The sequence below is a fragment of the Anolis sagrei genome, chromosome 7, assembly GCF_037176765.1.
Source record: "Anolis sagrei isolate rAnoSag1 chromosome 7, rAnoSag1.mat, whole genome shotgun sequence".
Lineage (NCBI taxonomy): Eukaryota > Metazoa > Chordata > Lepidosauria > Squamata > Dactyloidae > Anolis > Anolis sagrei.
In genome coordinates this window covers 29,941,317-29,959,550 of record NC_090027.1, presented here as the reverse complement: position 1 = coordinate 29,959,550, position 18,234 = coordinate 29,941,317, and the positions used below count along the sequence as shown (strand labels likewise).

Here is an 18,234-nt window from a genome sequence, read left to right as displayed (position 1 = left end):
AAACCAACATCTCTCTCCGCGTCTGCCTATCCATCCCTTGCTTCCATCTTGCCTCCTTTTGCATTTCAAATTCTTGGCACAATAATGCAACAGATCTTGCACCAAAAGTTGCAAGAGATAGAAAGACACAGAATCAGTAGTATCCAATTTTGAAATAATCCATGAATACTTACATGTTCCATATCAATCTTGGGTGCACCAATACCAACTTGGAGATAGCTTCAGACTAAGGACCAGAACTTTACTTTTATTGGAATGTTTCCTTACAGAATCAAAGACAATAAACACGTACCAGGAAGACAGTAGAAACTCAAAAGGCAAGGCAGTAGGGCAACCCATTAAAAAAAGAAGCAGCCTTATAGCCAGGGAGAAGGTTGTGTAAAGAAGCAAAAGCAGTCAGCCTGTAGAAAGAGTGTTGGACTTATCTTGGGGAAGATAATGATAAATTCTTTTGGTAGTCTAAATCTGAGGGCCTGTAGTGACAATTTCAAGTGTTAGTACTGAAAGAACAATGTTTATTGTTAAGCATTGGAGCAAATAAAATGGCTTTACTTGATCTAATGGTCTGTTGCCTCCTTGAGGATTGATAGAGTCCAAAGCCCACGATGTGCTGCTCCCCATGCAAAGAGATGATGGAGTCACAAACAGTAACCTTAACATCACCGTAACTAAACACTAACTGTAACAGATAGGTCTTAAGGGCTTTTACAAAGAGCCTAAACTGATGGGACCAATCTCTTGAGAATTTTACTCAGTTATTTTTTTCCCAACAGTTCAAAAATATATTTTAAAACATTTTAAAAAGTGAACAAGGGAACAAGAAAAAACTTACAAATCCATCTGCCTGTATTCATCCTTTTCTTCTGTTTATAAAGAATTGGGAAGCCTACTATATAAGACCCAAAGAAAGATGGGCACCACAATTCAAGAGAGATATTGACAAGCTGGAATGTGTCTAGAGGAGGGCGACTAAAATTATCAAAGGTCTGGAGAACAAGCCCTATGAGGAGTGGCTTAAAGAGCTGGGCATGTTTAGTCTGAAGAAGAGAAGGCTGAGAGGAGATATGATAGTCATGTATAAATATGTGAGAGGAAGTCACAGGGAGGAAGCTTATTTTCTCCTTCCCTGGAGACTAAGAAGCAGAACAATGGCTTCAAACTACAAGAGAGGAGATTCCATCTGAACACGAGGAAGAACTTCCTGACTGTGAGAGCTGTTCAGCAGTGGAACTCTCTGCCCTGGAGCATGGTGGAGGCTCCTTCTTTGGCTTTTAAGCAGAGGCTGGAAGGCCATCTGTCAGGGGTGAATTTAATGCAATATTCCTGCTTCTTGGCAAGAGGTTGGACAGGATGGCCCACGAGGTCTCTTCCAACTCTATGATTCTATGAAGGAAATCAGAAGACGCTTACTTCTTGGGAGGAGAGCAATGTCCAGTCTTGATAAAATAGTAAAGAGTAGAGACATCACACTGGCAACAAAGATCCGCCTAGTCAAAGCCATGGTATTCCCTGTAGTAACCTACGGATGTGAGAGCTGGACCTTAGGGAAGGCTGAGTGAAGGAAGATAGATGCTTTTGAGGAGGAAAATTCTGAGAGTGCCCGTGGACTGCGAGAAGGTCCAACCAGTCCATCCTCCAGGAAATAAAGCCCGACTGCTCATTGGAGGGAAGGATACTAGAGACAAAGTTGAAGTACTTTGGCCACATCATGAGGAGACAGCAAAGCTTAGAGAAGACAATTATGCTGAGGAAAGTGGAAGGTAAAAGGAAGAGGGGCCGACCAAGGGCAAGATGGATGGATGGCATCCTTGAAATGACTGGACTGACCTTGAAGGAGCTGGGGGTGATGACGGCCGACAGGGAGCTCTGGCGTGGACTGGTCCATGAGGTCACGAAGAGTCGGAGACGACTGAACGAATGAACAACAACAACATGAAGGAGAAGGAGACACTAAAACAGGTTTGTTTGGGCTTAGAATTTCTTTAGAACTGTGTGCCTTGGTTTCAGAGATTTTCCTCTAGAAAAACAAACCAATATAGCTGGAGTTACACTCAGCATGCCTGTGGTCAGGAACATTAGTTGGATACCCCAGAACATGTGCAATGTAAAGTTATCTGGTGCAGTCTACATTAGAATGCATGGGTGGTGAGCTCAGGGTCTATATTCCGGTCTATCAGAGTGTGGGACAAAAATAAATGTTTTTCAACAGAGCTAAATCCTTGAGTCACTAACACTGGCATCTAATTTCTCCTAGTTTCTAGGGAAGGCAATTCCCCACCAGACTCTAGGCTGGGTCTCCCTACTTCACCAAATACACGCTGTGTGGTTGGCGGTAACGTCTGAGTAAACAAAACAAGCAAGGAAATTGAATTGTGAGGAGGAGGCCAATCAGAATCATTGCCATGGGATTTACTTCCCCGGCCCCATCTTGAATTAAAATGCAGTCATATAAGCTCTATAGTGCATTGCAAAGGGATGCAATGTGGGTTAATAAATATTTGCAAGGCATATTGGACTCCCCAGATGAAAGCGGTGATTGAAGTCCAGAAGACCGCCAGCAGAGGAGCAAGAACTAAATCCTCCTGCCAAACTGTCCCACCTTCTCTCAGCAGGAGGCAGGGCATTGCTTCAGGTATTCTAATTAAAAACCCCTTATCTTTCCCCCAGCAGGCACTGACTGAAATTTCATGGGTGTAAGGCAGAAACTCCTCATTTCCAATAGCATCTCAGTTGGGCCCTTGCAACTGTGGACGGGTTGCTCATGAATTTTATTTTCCAATATGCAGAATCTTTCTACCAGTGGGAAGAGGCAGGGCAGTGGAACAGACAGAAGAAAAAGCATGAAAAAAGTCTCTGCATAGAGCCTGAGGGAATCCCCACCATCACCACTATGAAATGAGAAGCAAGATTGGGTTATGGACTTTGTGGGATAATGAAAACGCCACCTTCTAAGAGACAGGTACTAGCAGGTAGCTAGTGACTGCATCAGTATATGATCCACTGTAATGATAGGGCATGAAAAGGGAGAAGTGGGTTGAAGATGCATAGAGACAGCAAGTGATGCAACTGGAAACTACTGGGCCATTGAAAATAAGATAAGGCGTGATGCACCAGCTCCTCAATACGGGAGCCATCTTGTCCACACCTTAGCAGGAGCAGGGTGGATCCTTGAGAAGAAAATGAAACTTATCTGAGGGCTAGTAGTGCCTAGTAACACCACAGAACATAGAAAAATTCTATGTGTGTCATAGTGTTGAAAAGACTAAATGGGATGGATGTCTCTGTAGAAATGGTAGCAAACATTGCTAGGCCTATTTTGCTGCCTGCTTAGCCACTGATAAATATATCCCTCTCTTGTCAGCGCTTCACTTCCATATTTCCTTTTCTCCTAATTTAGGTCAACTTATCTGGACTGCTCTCATGCTTATTTTGACTTTCGATTCACCGAAATAGCAATGTCGGCCCACCTGCATGAGAAGACCCAATCCTTTTTGTCTCAGGTTTTGGCACTGAAAACTGATGGAATGTTCAGGTGGAAAACAGAATAGCGAGGCACCTTGACTTCCCTCAATCTAGTCACTATACTCCTTTTGATGTAACTCAAAATCCCATTGGCTTTTTAAGCTGCTGCATCACACTGTTGTCTCATGTTCAACTTGTTGTCCACCAAAACACCAAGATTTTTTTTCCCCCACATATACTGTTGTTGAGCCAAGCATCACCCACCCTGTATCTCTGCATTTCAATTTTCATCAGTTTAGTATCTTACATTTGTCTTCGTTGAAATTCATTTTGTTAGTTTTGGTCCAGCTCTCTAATCTATTATGGTAATTTTGAATTCTGATTCTGTCCTTTAGTGTATTAGCTATCAATCCTAATTTGGTGTCAACTGCAAACTTGATAAGCATGCCCTCTAAACCTTAATCCAAGTCATTAAAAAGATACTAAATAGTACTGGGCCCAGGATCTAATCCTGCAGCACTCCACTAGTCACTTATTTCCAGGATGAAGCGGAACCATTGGTGAGCACCAATTACAGATCCACCTAATAGTAGCATTGCCTAGCCTACATTTGACTAGTTTCCTTGCATCTTTAAAAAATGGATACAAGAAGCTAAACCAGAAGATGATCATTGGGAAAAAAACTAGAGCAATGATGGCTCGAATAAAGGAAGAAGGACCAACTTGTCAATGGGGGGAGGGGGGAGGGTTAAGGGGTGGAAAGAAAAAATGTATTGAAACTAAAGCAATGTAAAGATAAATGTATTACAAATAGTTGTTTACAATATAATAAAGATTTTTTTTTTAAAAAAAGACTAGTTTGCTTGCAAGTTCATGAGGGCCATAATGAAATCAAGGTATGCTACATCCACAGCATTCCCTGAATCTACCAAGCATGTAACTCTATTGAAAAAAACAGGTAAGATTTTATTTGTTTAGAGAAATCCATGTTGACTTTTAGTAATCACAGCATTCCTTTCTAAGTGATTGCAGACTTATCAATTATTACTATTATGATAAACATATAGAATGAAGTCTTTGGTGCCCATTACTATCATCAAATGCACTCTTGATTTTAGAGGTGCAACAGAATTTAACAGAACCTATGCTTGCTTGTATGGGTATGTTTAGAGGACCCTGGATGATTTTGTGCAAGTATGGTTTTCCTTCACTCACACTGCATTATAGATGTTCTATTTTGGCTGGTTGCAATCTAATAGTTTACCTGCGGAGTTTTCTTCTCATCTGTCAACTGTCCACTCAGTACACTGGACAACAATTAATTCCAACATTTTAGCTCAGTATGGACAACGATCAGCAGTTGACCTGAAGAAAATGCATGCATTTTTATTCAGCCTATGGCACAATAAGTTATGTAGACATTTCCATCCATTATTCAGCATAATTTATCTGGTATGTTAACATCAGCAGTTTGTTAGCAGAAAATACTGTGAACGTGGTTTATTTTGGGGAAGGGGCAAACTGAAGAGCCAGAAAAAAATAACCTGATTTATAAACTGGACTATAAATCAACTATGATCTAAAAAATGACAACCCATCAGGGAGAATTTGCTGTCATTCAAATCATACTGTGATGACTTTCCAGTCTTTCCAGTAGCCTGGTGTTTCCAAGTGCGAGCCTTCAAAAACAGTTTGCAATATGTGTTATAGCTTCCAGCGATTTCAGATGTTGTTGATCAGATCATTTGTGAAAACTTACTAAAGATATGTCACATCTATTAAGTTCTCAGTGGTTGCTTGAAAGATGTAAAATAAGCAAATGTTCCCACCATCTGTTTTACCCCTGATCATATGTCCCAGGACAGAAAGATGCATGCCTTATTTATTTCTTGCATTCCACCCTTCCTCGCAAAGAGCTCAGAAAAGCCTTTAAACGGTTATCTCACTTACTCTGGCCAGCAACTTTGATGAAGATTCTCTTCCAAGACTTTGTTTTAGGAAAGTTGTGTTCTTTTTTTTTAAAAAAAAAAAATAGATTTCTTTAGATACAAAGGCCACAGAATTGTGCCTAAGAGGAACTATGTGGAAAGTCCAATCTTATTGGCCACAATGGAAAAGTGTGCAACAGAAGCCCGAAAAAACCTACAACAACCTAGTGATTCCGACGATGAAAGCCTTCGGCAATACAATCCTAAAAATGGTGACCTCCTCACTTCCAAAAGTTTAGCAGACAGTATTTCCTACTATATTTAGATTATATACAAGTGTGCATTTGTATCAATAGATTTATGCTAATTTTATGCAAATTTGGCTCCCTCTCTTTTTTTAGTGATGCATTTTGTTTTTCTCCTAGCCAAAATTCCCACATGCAGAAGCTCAAATATTTAAAAAAGATTGCTACTGAGATGCTACCATGTATCCTATAAATTCAAAGCTTCTAGAGTCACACCATTGCTGTTCAGCATTGAAATACAGATCTACACCTGGAAATATTTGGGTAGGGTTTCAACTTGTTTCCAGCCTGTTATTTTGAACCATTTATTGATCTGTTTTCAGATATGATATGCAAAAAGGGAAGCCCAGCTGAGATTTACTCTACAAATCTCCTGCTGGCTTTGGACTGAAGAAGCTCCCTTTTATTTCTCACATGAGATATGCTACCTCACTGACAGAACAGGCAGCACAAGCCCATACTTCACTACAAGATTCAGCCATTTTTCTGCTACAATATTGTTGCAAAACAGAGCCACTAACTCTATTGGGTAAGAGTACTAGCGTATTAATGATATGATGGCATGACAGCTGAAAAAATGGGGAAACTCTTGGGTTGTTGCCAACAGTTGACAACCTGACCTTTCCTCAAGGGCCATATTATGGAATCTGATTTAGAAGTCATTTGCTAGCTGGAGGACAGTAACCCCATTTCTTGTCACATATATATAGAATCCGAAGCACTGAAAGGGCACTGAGGTTATCTGATAAATTCTGCAAAATGCCATCCTAAACTTAAATGTCAATAGATGTCTGGACACTATCTCTCAAAATCCTCCCTTGTCATATATTTCAGTTCTTGAAAGTGCTTCCAAAACATCATAAGGGAATTTGTGGAAAAGAGGAACAGTGAATAATATGAAAGTATCCTTTGGAAATAAATAATTATGGTACTGTGGGCATTGAATTTTGTCCTGTAAACCGCCTTGAGTTGCCTGTAGGCTGAGAAAGGCGGTATACAAATACACTAAATAAATAAATAAATAAATAAATAAATAAATAAACAATCCAACTAACTAACTAACTATAGACCAGGACCTAGAAGTAGCTAGTTATTAATAATGAGTTATCTCTAAGTTACTAATTTTTTTAGAATTAACCAAACTATATTAATATCATCCTTTAGCATTAACTTAGTTTCATTTTGACCGCAGTATATATATTTTTAAACTGTTGTGTGTGTGTGTGTGTGTGTGTGTGTGTGTCTTGGAACATGCCCATGAGGATATGGAGGTCATATTGTGACCTCAATTGTTTGGTGGCCCTCTACACTTTGCTGGGTAAATATCACAGTACTTCCAGAGCATGTTCACAGATTACTGGGGGCATCATGGAAGTCACCAAACCTTGAAAACATTCAAAGAAGATAAACTACTATATTCTATAGTACAACCAGACTGGTTTCTCAAAACACCATGCAGATATCCAATAAGATTTCATCATGAGGCATGGGAAAATGCATTTAGGTTGATAGAAGGCAGGAGTCTATATCATGGGCCATGGGGATATGAAGGAGATAGAAGGCTATACAATGCAGTGGGGACATTTCATAGAGGGAAGTAGGACAATTATTATCCAGCCAAATCAATAAAGTTTCAGTTTTCTATTCTTCAATTCGGCAGGGAATCATTGGGATTGGTTATGAGGAACTAGTTTTGTCTACTGAAGAAAATATTTTTCTGTTCACATATTATTAAGACATGCGAGGCCACCAGGAAACACAACAAAATACACGCAGAAACCCACATATGGTGGATGGAGATTTATTCCTCATCCCTTCAGTATTGGAAAACACTGAAGCCAAAAAGTTGTATGGTAACCTTTGTCATGCCAAGTCACTGAGACTGATGAATGCTATCTTGCAAAGCCAACTAAAACAATACTGATCCCAGTATTAAGAGTTTCTGCTAGAAAGGCAGAACTAGACTGTTCTCTGGAAGAAGAAAATGTTCATATTATCAAGTCAGATATAATTTTGTCAAGGAACAGCCCTGGTTTCCCATGCCAGAAACCCTGGGGTGGGAGTAAGTTGAGGAAAAGCACCAGGCAATTCTTTTAAAAAAAATCTTTCCTCAACCCTCTCCTTTCCCTCCCACTTCAAAAAGCTGAAATTAAAATGGGAAAGGTCCAGCTTTTGATAACCTTGCAGCTGCTCTGAGTTAGTTCCTCTGGCAGAAATGTAACATTAGGGTCTCCATCCAAACAAGCAGCAGTTCCTAGTTCCAAATGTACCGCCCCTTGCTCCTATGTTAATGGAAGCAAATTCATTTGGGGTTTGAAATAACTACTCCAGGAGGTGGAAAACAGTGGTGGGGGAAGAGAAAGAAGATAATAAAGCATAGGAAATATGCTGGCTCATGCAAACCACCCAATGACTTGGACTCTGTAGGAGATGGCTGCATATGGGATTCGCGGTGGACAATAATGTCCTGGAGCAACTCATTGCATTGCCTGCCATGAAGGGCATTTATTCTCTTGTTCAGCCATTTTTCAAGCTGTCACTGCTGACTTTATAATGGCCTACTAGGCTCTCCTTGGACTTTGGATAATCCCAAAGGTAGAAGAAAGCACCAGAGGAAAATTGCAAAACTTGAACATTACCGATAAATCAATACAGATGGCCTTCGGGGAATATATTGTAGTGAGGCTGCGGGTAGCCAACCAATACATTTTGGGGATTTTGCTCCATGGGTTCCCCATAATTACAGGCCCTTGCCCAGAGACCAATGTATGTTATATTACAAACCAATCTGCTCCCTTCCCAGTCAAAAAACCTGTGCCTTCTTACAGGCAACTGCACTTACTCTCTCCTCATTGCTACAAATTTTCACATGAATGAAGCTTCTTACATTCTTCTAGAATATAAGGACTAGATGGTTTACTAAAATACAAACAGAACTACAAAAATGAAATATATAATGAACTTTTGATTTATGTGGTCCACGAAAGATTTTTCAGTAAAAGATGTATTTTCAGTAGGAATACTACTATGGTTGTTTCAGTTGGGTTAATTTCTTTTTGGATGACCTTGTTTCTGGGTTGTGCACAAACTGGGTTTTGTCTCAATTAGCTCAGGTATCCATGGGCTATAAACACAGTGATTGCCCTGATGAATAGTGATTATCCCTCGTGAGACTATGTTGTTACTTCAGATAGTGACTGCACTTTGTCCTCAATCTTATTAGTATAGTATAGTACAATCCTCTCATATCCATGGAGCACATGTTCTTGAATTTACCATGGAAACAGGAAAATGTGGCTCATAGGGAACTCTACTGAAATGAAGAACTTGTTGGGTCCTCCAGGGTGACTCCAGGAATACTTCCACTACAAGCACATTATGGAATCACAAGAAGGACCCAGAAAATTCCTAGAATCGACATATTTTGTCAAATTTAGGTAGGTGAAATTACAGGTACTGTACAGAATCCACTGCATCCATGGGATTTATGTATAGTTTATCTTACTGGATCTGTTTGTAGCTGGGACTACAAACAGAATCCAGGTCCTTACAATCATTACGGATGTGCAAAAATGGTTCATATTACTTTTCAGATCATGGACTCATAAATTTGGAGCTACTTGACAGCAGTCGCCCTTTTACCAACATGTTCACATTTCTTAACATTTGGGGAAATAATAAAAATAATAACAATAATAATAAGAAAAATAATAATATAATATAATATTATTATTATTATTATTATTATATAATAATATAATTTTATTTTTATACCCTGCCTCCATCTCCCCGAAGGGACTCGGGGCGACATATATGGGGCCAAGCTCAATCAACAAAGTTAAAACATATTTCAAATACATAACATCCGAATGAAACAACAGAAAAACAACATTATAACAATATATAGAACAAGCATCAAAATCAACAACCAAGTATAATTCAACCAAGTATAATTCAAGTCTTGTTGTGGTTGGGCGGACTGGTGTACAACAATTTAGAAAAATAAAGTCCATAGGTCATATAGCAGCAGAAGGATAAGAGCAATTTAGAGGGGATCATTATCACTTTGGATACTACAGTAGTAAGATGTGAGGACAAGACATAGGCCATAGCTGGGGACTGCTGTCCAGGGAATTATTTAATCAAATGCACACTGGAACATCCACATCTTTATATCATTACAAAACATGGATAGGGAGGGCGCTAGCCTAATCTCCCTGACGAGAGCCAGGGAGCCATAACTGAGGAGGCCCTTTCTCTCGTCCCTACCAACCACACCTGAGACAGAGGTAGGAGCGAGAAGAGCCTCCTCAGAAGATCTTAGAGATTGTGTGGGTTCATAGGGAAAGATGCAGTCACGAAGATAGGCAGGTCCTGAAACTGGAGACTGAAAGCAGTTGAACTTGAGAGAAAGTGGAATCAACAGCTCTCCCCATTCCTAGTTATGGAGTTGAAAGAGTATTTTGAGTAATGTAGTGCTGTGAATGCCCAGGTCAATTGGCATACAGGTAGAAAATAAAAAGTATAAGCTCAACAGGTCTTCTTAAGAAAAATAAAATTGATACCCTGACCCTTTTGTTATAAACACACAGAGAAAAGTTGCAGTAGAGAAACCTGCCAGGAAAGCAAAATTGACAGCCTACTTCATCCTGATAAAGGTACTAGGAAAGTGTAATTGTGTCATCATAAATATCAGTTTAGCAAATTATCCTGTGCTCAGGGAAAGAATCCAGGTGGTCAATCATAATAACATTGACAATTGAAGTGATTTCACAACATTTAATTAAGTTATATGGAACCTGCCTATGTGCCTTAATGCTAAACAAAAGAGGGCATAAATGCTGGTAGAGGGACGGAGTTGGCCCTATTCAGTTTGAATTGAGTGGATATGATGAGACAAAGTACTCTTCCTCTATAAAGGTAAAAAGCATGATAGAACCACAAATAAGAGCAGTAATTAAGTCACTAGTATTGTAAAGGCAGCCATAAATAAGGCACTGGGTCATAAAAGTTTGTTCTTTTTGTTCCAGAATGCCGGAGGTGCCATTTGTCAAAGTCAGCCTCTTGAATATTATTCATTGAAGCATTCCAAATCCACCTGATTTAATATCTGTGAAAGATGTCACAGTAATTTCCCATAGTCAAGAGCTAGAAGGGTTGTGCAGAATTCAAAATAACAGCAGTCTTTATGAGCAGATGAAGTTAATGCTTAGGCAAGTATATGGAAATCGACTGAGTAACTTTTAGGCAAGTCACACCCTCTCAGCTCAGAGGAAGGCAATGTCAAAACCTCTCTGAAAATACAAGAAAACCCTGTGACAGGTTCATCTTGGGGTCACCATAAGTCAGAGATGACTTGAAGTCACATAACAGCAAGTTCAAGGTGGGATGTGTACTAGGAGAAACAGCTTCGTGTGTATGAGGTAGGTCTAATTTAATCTGTCACTGAGGGGGATGTCATTGTGAAAATCTCTGCTTTTAACAAGATGGCATTAAAAATATGTAGATGTGCATTATGAGACAAAAAAAGGGGTTCTGCTCAACTCTGAGCTTTTTCTTCCCATTTTCCAATTTTTGAAAATTACTTTTTAAAAACCTGGCATTTTCTGCACACAGATCGCATAGTGTGGTTCATAAAGCCAGCTCATTTGGGTTCATTTCTGAACATCTGCTAGTAATGTGGACTGGGTTGTTAACTCTGGATATGTCTAATTCCTTCTAGGGATGCAGTTCTTTGCTAATTTGGTTCCTTGAGAATGCAACATTTTTTTTCTGCTCTGAGAAAATCTCAAATAAACTGCATAGTTTTGAGGCCATATTCTGTACATTTTGCAAACAGAAATAGCTTTTTTCTGCACCAAAAATGCTGTAATGAGTTGGGGGAGGGGGTATTTGGTGCAGTATTTCCCTTTTTGTGCAAACCCACCCTTTTCTGCATAGTGAATAGCACATAAAACAATTGTACTCACAAAATGTTGTTGCATGTGCAAAAAAGTGCAGTTTGTGCACGCACAAAAGAGCCGTTGTCTCAAACTGTGAAGATTCTCATCAGTCTAACATGTTACCTATGAGGGTTTCCCAAAACTCAAGAAAATGGTTTTATTTTATCATTTTCCATATTTTAAAATATTGTTTCTATTCATAGTGCCTTTACTCTTCCTGATTCCAATTGTGTTTCCAGCTGTACTGCCAGTCTGCAGTTTTCACATTCTAACTCTCTGTATTAGTGGGATGTTGTGAGTTTTCTGGGCTGTAATAATAATAATAATAATAATTATCATCATCATCTTTATTTATACCCCGCCACCATCTCCCCCAATGAGGACTCAGGACGGCTTACATGCAGCCAAGCCCAAACAACAAATTACAATAAAATAAAATACAAGTTGCAATAAAATAAACAACATAAACAGTAAACAATATACACAAAACATTAAGAAAAAAACAGTAAACCAAACATAGTGATAGTGAGCAGGCCGCATGTATATAAAATGATTTAAAAACTCAGGGTGAGATAAAGGAGCAGAATTATTTGTAAGGGAGAAATCGTAGAGAGACAGATTGGCCATGCTCCAGAAGCATTGTCTCCTGATGTTTTGCCTGCACCTATGGCAGGCATCCTCAGAGGTTGTGATGTCAGGAGAGAACATGGCCATACAGCCTGGAAAACTCACAACAACACAGTGATTCCGGCTATGAAAGCCTTCGACAATCTCTGTATTAGCTTTCCTGTTTTAAAAACAATCATTGTGTAAGAGCTAAGGGAACAAGATGGCCTTCTTTTGCCAGTCAGTGCAATATGTATTTGCTTCGCAATGCTGTTGGAGGAAGAAACTGGCAAAACCACCTCTTGAGTATTCCTTTCTTAAGAAGATCAATGGGATTATAGTCCCCATACCAATATTCCAGCCACTGTCAAAAATAGATGATTCCAAATGAAGTTACTTTATGAACCACCTCAGCTTTTTTTCAGACATCAGAGGGCAACATGAAATTAGGACGACAAAGCAGCAAGGGAGAAGAAGCAAAATTAAGTGTCAAAAGTGGCACAAATCACTAAAGATGACCCACCTTAATGATCCATGGATCTACTAGCCCTTTTTAGATTAGGCTAATTGTTTTATTGAGCCATGGTGGTGCAGTGGGTTAAACCTGGCTAAACTGCTGACCTGAAGGTTGGTGGTTCAAATCCATGAGACAGGGTGAGCTCCAGCTTCCCATACGGTGACATGGATGGTAACACATCCGGACACCCTTGGGCAACATCTCTGTAGACTGCCAATTCTCTCACATAAGAAATGACTTGCAGTTTCTCAAGTCACTTCTGACATGATGAAAAAAAAGTTTTATTAATATATTTGTGGGTTTTTGGGGGTGGGCGAAGATATGCTTTTAAATTAATGTCTAATGGCTTATTAAAAGATCGTTGCTAGGTTGCAACGTTATTCTTTTTATATTGTTGTGCTGAGACAATTGTGAGAAGTGATATACTGACATTGTATTTAGATATTCATCACTTTATTTTTGAGTTGCTTTCAACATAGTGCATTGGTGGAAAGTGCACCATATATAAACTAATTATAAACATATAAACAGCCCACACACAAACAAAATCAAGAATTCAAACATGTTAATAGAAGAGGGAAGCCACCCTGACCAGAAATGGTAGATGCTGTATCTACTGCATGTCAGCTGATGCAGCTCAGATAGAAATGTTGCATATTCAAATGCAGTTTCAAGGGTAAAGGAATCTTCCTTCAAAGAGTAGTCCCTAAGGAAAAACAGTGTAATGGCTATTTATGAGTTTTTCTCAAGCATCTAGTTGTCTGTTGCAGGAGTCTTTGAGAAGAACATGGATGTGCATATTTCTTCAAGTGACCTGTTGACTCAGAGTGATCTTTTGAATGTTTTATGACATTGAATACTCTGAGGTGTTTTTGCAACTTCCTTACTCTGAAATATAGCCCACATTGCATGATATTCATTGGTTTCCCAACCAAGTATGAACCAGAGCTTATAAGAAGCATGTTGGATCAGGCCAAACATCTATATGGGCCAATCTGTTCACACAGTGACAAGCCAATTGCCTATGGGAAGCCCACCAGTAATACAACTGCAGACTCTGTCTTGCATTTTCAAACTGTGGATATACAAAGGCATACTTCCTCTGATATTGGAAATATGACACAATGTCACCTATATGTCCAATATGGAACACATCTCACCACACTAAAACAGTGGGTGTGGGTCTTAATGAGACATGCCGTGTTATCACAGGATGTCTATGGCCTACACCATTGGAGAAATTATACTGTTTAGCCGGTATTGCACCATCTGACATCCACCAGGAAGTAGCAGCCAATAGTGAAAGGACCAAGGCAGGGACATCTCCAGCCCATCTTGCCAATGCCTTAAATCAAGAAATTGTTTTCTAAGATCTACAGAGATAATCACAGGAACACCTCAGCAAGCGAGAGTCCAAAAGTAGCAGGCTAAAACCCAAAACCTGAATCAGTGGCTGAAACCAAATGAGAGACTCCCCCCTGGATACACAGAAGACTGGGTGACCTGGAAGGTGCTGAACAGACTGTGTCCTGGCCACAAGATACAGAGCTAACCTTAAGAATTGGGACTACAAATTGGAGACCACGACATGCGAATGTGCAGAAGAGCAAACCACATACCATTTACTACAATGTAGTCTGAGCCCTGCCACATGCATAATGGAAGAGCTTCGTATAGCAACACCGGAGGCACTCCAAATGGTCAGCTACTGGTCAAAGGACATTTAATATAAAGCCAAGTTTTCAAACTTCGTGCTTTTAAAGTACATTACAACTGTACCCTCGGATCACTTCTGATATGATAAATAATTGCCATCAACAACATCATCTCCACTGCCAGGGATAAAAATTTAGACTTGATCCAATCCAATTTTTGATTATATTTTCAAAGCAAGCAAACATGGGTTTATTTACTTCAAATTCACAACAAGCCTGTGATGATTTCACCCCCAACGGTGTACCTGATTTCAGTGAATATGTGGGTGCAGAATTCAGAAAGTACAATAACAACGTTGTACCACATACATCTCCTTCATATTCAATATTTTGTCCATTAATTTGTTACTCAGTTTTGATTAAAATCTTACTCATTCCCATATCACAAAATGCAAATGTCAAAGTAAGTTGTGAAAAACAAACTTATACATGATGGAGCAAATCTGAGATCATTTTCTTTATTTGGAACACCAAATCTCAATAAAATCAGTGAACATTTTATGACCTCTAATTTTGCAAGGTCTTCCTTCAGGTCAGAATCCCCCGTCTCTCATCTTTTATGTTTTATTTCATTTTTATTAGACACTGGTTTCATGCAATGTTCCATAAAAAATTCAAGATGCTGTTTTCGATATATATCATCTAGCAAGCAAATAAACATGCAGGCGAACACCGACTGTACCTAGTGTGCTTCTACACAAAGTCCCCAGCAAGTGACAATCATAGTTAAGGAACGGGAACAAGGAAGGACATTAGAGGACCTATTTATATAGGGGCTGTGATTCCCAGTCACCGTCTGCCACCACTCATAACTAAGGGCGGATGGGAAGGGCAATCTCAGTGCATTTGCAAGCAGATTTAATAATAAGAGGCTGTCTGACTTGATGTGTCAGGCTGTCGGCATAGAGTGCAAAAGAATACCGTGGAGTATGACACAATCCAAAGCAACTCAAGGTGACGTACTCAGCTGCCTCTATTTTAAGGCTCTGAAAGAATTCTTCTCAGCCTTGGAATTTCTCAGATTTGTGACTTGATGTTTAAACACTTTGAGCAAAAGTATTCAATGTGCAGTTTTTCTCAGACTCCCCAAGCAGCTGCACCTTTGCTTCTATACACAGCAATGAAATGAAACTGCCCAAAATTATGCTGGATTTTTAAAACACATTGGGGATTTGGAGGTCTGTGAACAAGATGGACTCTTGACCACCCCTGATGTAAAGAGTCAATATGCATATTTATAGCAATTATGAGACTATGTATTGTCGAAGGCTTTCATGGCCGGAATCACTGGGTTGTTGTAGGTTTTTCCGGGCTATATGGCCATGTTCTGGAGGCAATTTTTCTCCTGACGTTTCGTCTGCATCTATGGCAAGCATCCTCAGAGGTAGTGAGGTCTGTTGGAAGTAGGAAAAATGGGTTTATATATCTGTGGAATGACCAGGGTGAGACAAAGGACTTTTGTCTGTTGGGGCTAGCTGTGAATGTTTCAGCTGATCACCTTGATTAGCATTCAATGGCTTGGAAGGGCCTGGGGGGAATCTCTTGTTGAGAGTGATTTTATGTGCCTGTTTGTTTCCCCTCTGTTGTTTTGTTGTTGTAATTTTTTGAGTTTTTTAATATTGGTAGCCAGATTTTGTTCATTTTCATGGTTTCTTCCTTTCTGTTGAAATTGTCCACATGCTTGTGGATTTCAATGGCTTCTCTACACAGACTACACAGAGAAAGAGTCTGTAGACAGGACATGTTTTCTGAATGCCCAATGGGATGCCGGGGGTGCCTCGGCTGAGAGGTCTTTTGGATTTCCCCATACAAAGTTCTTTTAAAGACATAGAAAGTTCAACAAAGTTTTTTTAATTGTTGCTTAAATCTTCAATAAATCAAATACTTCAAGGCTTTGAATCAACTGGTGGCTTGCTCAAATCTTGTCCACAAGGGACAGGGAACTTTCTTCATAAACTGTTTCTTCCTTCTACAAGGGAAATCCTTGACCCCTCCCTGAGCAATCTAACTTAAGCTCTGCTGGTGTGGGCCCCTACACCCGGTCCAGATTGTGTTATGGCTGCCATGAGTGGTCCTTACCAAACAGAGTCCTTTAGTAGATTTCCAAGAGGAAAGAAGGCTTTCAATTCTCAGCGAAGGCTGACTGTAGAGTTGTGGAACTAAATTCCCCAACAAAGGCTATGCTGTAGTTCTCTGTAGAGCTGTGGGACTGGATCCCACCAGCAAAGGTGTAAAAGATGAAGCTTTCTACAGGTGGAACTGATTCACATCCTGTACGAAAGGCTTCTCTGTGTGAACTGAACTAGAGGTCCCCCTTTTCCCTCCTTAACCCAGAAAAAGGGGCGGAACTAAAGAACATAATGATAATTGATGGGTCGTTGGCCCTATTATTGCAAACCAAGGGAAGCCACCTTATTGCAAAATGCATGAAACATATTTATTTCAATACATCTTGCAAATCCAAAAGGAATAACTTAGTCAGTGTTGGAAAGCATCAAAAATAGTTTGGAGCAGGAGAAACAATATTTCAATGTTTTAAAACCCCGCACAAAACTGCAGCAACAACTACTACAATTTCCAGCATCCTTGCAACAAATGTGCCTTGTCTGGAAAAGCCCGCCTTAGGAGTTGTTTGAGTCAGCCACCCTATGGCTGAAAAGGTCTGATCAGCAAGTCGTATTACTCATATATTCAGCAGTCATTTTTCTATCTACATCTTGTTATGGTACTAAACGAACTTGCAGGTAGCCAAAAAGAAGGCAGGCCAGGCACACCTGGCAGATCTGAAATGATTTGTCAGAGAAAATGGCCATTGCTGCTCACAGATACATGCAGCCGGGAAGAGGTTAAACATAAAGACAGAAATTGCATCTTTCCACCCTGTCAATGAAAACATTACTTATGAAATGACACATTTTTTTAAAAAGAAAATGGGATGGAATGATTTGGAGACCTACATTTGACATTTGAAAACATGTAAACATCTGGTAACAGCTGCCACTGGGGATAGGAAAATAACTCATCTAGCAATCATCGCTGCTGTATCTCAGTCCCTATGGAGGAAAGGTAAGGGAAAATATTCATATTAAGAAATAGCCTGCTGAAGGTCTTAACAGCAGACGAAAGTGCCACAGAAAGCAGTAGCAAACATGGTCATAACAAGCCTTTTACAAAAGTACTGTGTTCTTATGTGTTTACACTTCATGTGGTTTGCTTTTGATGTGTGTTTTTCTGACTTATGGTGAACCTAAAGTTAAAGGTAAAGATTTCCTCTGACATTAAGTCTAGTTGTGCCTGACTCTGGGGTGGTGGTGCTCATCTCCATTTCTAAGCCAAAGAGTCAGTATGTCCAAGATCATGTGGTCGGCATGACTGCCTGAAGCACTGTTACCTTCCTGTCAAGGTGGTGCCTGTTGATCTATTCACATTTGCATGTTTTCAAACTACTAGGTTGGCAGAAGCTGGGGCTAACAGTGGGAGCTCACCCCACTCCCCAGATTTGAACCACCAACCTTTCTGTCACCAAGTTCAGCAGCTTGCTGGTTTAACCCGCTGTGCCAACCAGGGGCCTATGGTAAACCTATCACAGGGTTTTCTTAGCAAGGTTTGTTGAGATGATGACCCTTGTCTCCTTCTGAGGATGCGAGACAGTGACATGTCCAAGGATACCCATTTGGTTTCAATGACTGAGTGAGTATTTGAACTGTAGTCTCCAGAGTCTGAGTCCAACACTTAAACCACTATACTATGCTGTTCTCT

The 18,234-nt window shown here is 39.9% G+C and overlaps 1 protein-coding gene across 2 annotated transcripts in view; it reads right to left on the bottom strand.

The window, feature by feature from the left end:
- Nucleotides 1-18,234, bottom strand: part of LOC132782822 (opioid-binding protein/cell adhesion molecule homolog) — a 1,106,315-nt gene that overhangs the window by 778,034 nt on the left and 310,047 nt on the right. The window lies entirely within an intron of this gene.